General features: G+C 35.3%; 1 pseudogene; it reads left to right on the forward strand.

Moving 5' to 3' along the window:
- Window positions 1-1841: 1841 nt before the first annotated feature.
- On the forward strand, window positions 1842-2795 carry LOC149206049 (LRR receptor kinase SERK2 pseudogene; annotated as a pseudogene).
- Window positions 2796-3394: the final 599 nt, after the last annotated feature.

Raw genomic sequence — 3394 nt, forward strand, 5'->3', positions numbered from 1 at the left:
CTCATAATCTCCTCTCAATTTGACTTGAGGTTTATTTAATTTGGTAATCCAAGTTACATGTTCGATTATACAGATGTGAAAGTCATAGAGCCAAGTTGGAGGCTATTTCTGTTGGATTGGATCTGGTATTATACTATTTTATACAATCAATATCTTACTAGCTTGGCATATTATGAAAGAAACCAAGCAGAACGCCTATTTTACATCCGGAACAGTAACAAATATCATGACCCAAACAATGGTTTAGATATGTAATCATTCCACTCATCTGGCATCCTTTCTCGATACTTCAGCATCTTGTAAGTTTCATATGTTAAAGGTATACCCCACGCATCATGATCTTTAGGTGCCTACATGGTCACTTACATCCCGTTAGAAACCTTTTCTGCCATGCATCAAAACTAACTGCAAAATGCTTCTAAGAAATAACAACCAAATAGTTCAACAGAAAGGGAATCTTAAAAACCTTAGGAGTCCTAATCAATTTCATTTCTACCTCCTCCAGGGTTTTGCGGCCTTTCTTTGAATTGCATTCGTTGCAAGCAGTAACATGGTCAATAGATAAGCAGGAGTCCAGGCAGAATTAAACGTAACTAGAAATACAAATATGATAAGCATGAATCCAGGCACACTAACTTAAATTGATAGCCGAAATATAAATGTAATTGTTCAATTCAGTCAATAAAACTTGTCGTAACATCAATGGAACTCATCTGAAAAACATTCAAATGATATACTTTCTTCAATAATTACTTTGTTGGTGACAATCTTGAAAGCAGTAACCCAATATTTAACTCGCATATACCTCTATTATTAAAAATAGCCTGGCTCAAAATCACCATCAAACCAAGCAATTTATAAAGTATGAAGCAGTCAAACCAGATTATTTTTTTTAAGTTCAACCATTTGTTATGTTTATGAAGCTAAGCAAGTAGTGACCTTTCTTGCTAATACAGCTGTAGTTGTTTTAGCACTGTACAAAACCAAAATGCTTAACAGATGGGGGATAGAGAAAATTATGGGTATGCTCTACGTGAATGACCAAATAATTTTCCATAAGTTTATCACTTAAAGATGGATTAATATGCCTGCTGCAGATTGAAATTCCTGTCCAGACTATCAGTTCAAAAGATTTTCCATTTTATAATTTATATAACAAACCAAGCATATAGAAATATCAGTTGTTCTATGCTTTCGACCTATCTATTGCAACCCAGGTTATTTCTTGTATATTATATCAAAAAGTAAGTGTACAAATATACTATTGTAGCTGCTTGCCTTCTCAAACTATTGGTTTAATGCATGTGTTTCAGCATACAATTACATACCTTTTACAATTATTATCTTTTGATGCAAACAGCGAATGAAACAATCAAATATGATTGAAAATGAAAAAATGTCATTTGTGTTGAACCAGAACCTCATGTGTACTTTCATGAAATCCATTTGAAAAGTTACAACATAAATGTTTTAACTTTTAACTTTTTAGTGGTCATTGTTGTGTTCAAAGTTCCTACATTTTAACTATTAGGAATAAAATATAAATATAATAATAATAAGAAATAGTTAATTAAATAGTAATTAGTTAATCAATAGGCATGTCCCTAAGGACATGACCATTCATGAAAGCATACCTGCCTAGGTATATAAAGCAGAGTTTCATTTGTAATTCAATCATCTCACTTGTATTCAAATATACTTTTATAATATATTATTGTCCTATCATGGATGTTTATATATTTCAGATCTTCTGAAGTAGTCTACTGCGTATATGAACTTTGTTCGTTTCAGAGGTGATGTGCGTACAAGAAAAATGATAAATAAAAACTAAATATTTTAAAACAACGGGCAAAGTATATAAAGGAGTGCTGGCAGACAATACAAAGGTTGCAGTAAAACGATTGACTGACTATCATAGCCCTGGTGGGGAGCAAGCATTTCTATGGGAGGTTGAGATGATCAGTGTGGCAATCCACCGCAACCTTCTGCACTTGATAGGATTTTGTGTTGCACCATTAGAGTGGCTTCTAGTCTATCCATATATGCAAAAACTTAGTGTTGCATACAGGCTAAGGGAGCTCAAACCTACAGAAAAGCCATTAGACTGACCTGCTCGGAAAAATGTAGCCTTAGGTGCAGCCCATGGTTTGGAGTACCTTCGTGAGCACTGCAATCCTAAAATCATTCATCAGGATGTGAAAGCTGCTAATGTCTTGCTAGATGAAGACTTCGAAGCTGTTGTTGGTGATTTTGGGCTAGTGAAATTGGTTGATGCTAGGAAAACTTATGTTACAACTCAAGTCCGTGGAATCGTGGGTCACATTGCTCCTAAATACTTATCAACTGGAAGATCCTCAGAGAGGATAGATGTGTTTGGTTATGGTATTACTCTTTTGGAGCTTGTCACTGGACAACGTGCTATAGATTTTTCACGTCTCGAGGAAGAGGATGATGTTCTATTATTGGATCATATTAAGAAGTTACAAAGAGAGAAAAGATTAGATGCTATTGTAGATGCAAACCTAAAGCAGAACAATGACGTTAAAGAAGTTGAGGCAATGATTCAGGTAGCATTGTTGTGCACACAGACCTCACCGGAAGATCGACCCAAAATGACAAAAGTTGTGCGCATGTTGGAAGGAGAGGGTTTGGATGAACGTTGGGAAGAGTGGCAGCAGGTTGAAGTCATTCGTCGACAAGAATATGAACTAATGCCTCGAAGGTTTGAGTGGGCTGAGGATTCTGTATATAACCAGGATGCAATCGAACTCTCTGGTGGAAGATGATCAACATGGGCTTTGTTGTCTCATATTTTTGTAACTTGGAACATTTTACAGTTTTCTTCAAATATATCATTATTGGAACTGTAAAAGTGGTTTTTAAGGTCGTAAGATTTTATTTACCTATTCTTCCACTTTTGTAAGCAAGGTGTGACTGCTTGTTCAACGATACTCAAATGCATTTTGAATCCCTGCTTCATCAGTAGGAAATCTCCAATCATGCTGTTGTCCATTTGCAATCGTGTACATTAGATATTCACCTAGGTATCCTTGAACATCTGAATACCAGGAAAACCCTGACTTTCATTAACCAGGAGAGATCTGGATTATGGTGAGGAAATTATATCCAACAATATTATAGTGTTTGTGTTTATCATGGAATACTAATCTCCAAAGCTGGTTGTTTGAATTGGAATAATTCCTTGATGTAATGTGAAAAGATAAAATTAAATGTTTTTCCTTTCTAAGGGATCTCATTGTTTTGGGTGAGTGTCACTTCCAACGACCAGTTTACCCTGGTTGAGTTCAAATTTATTGGCTTAATTTTCAAGAACGAAATGAAAATCATCCCACTCACTGGTTGTTCAGCTAAGTACTAATAGAAGCAAAGCATT

This window comes from Pinus tabuliformis, chromosome 1_2 (genome assembly GCF_031772625.1).
Source record: "Pinus tabuliformis cultivar Carrire ecotype Pingquan chromosome 1_2, CPIR1, whole genome shotgun sequence".
NCBI classification, from domain to species: Eukaryota; Viridiplantae; Streptophyta; class Pinopsida; order Pinales; family Pinaceae; genus Pinus; species Pinus tabuliformis.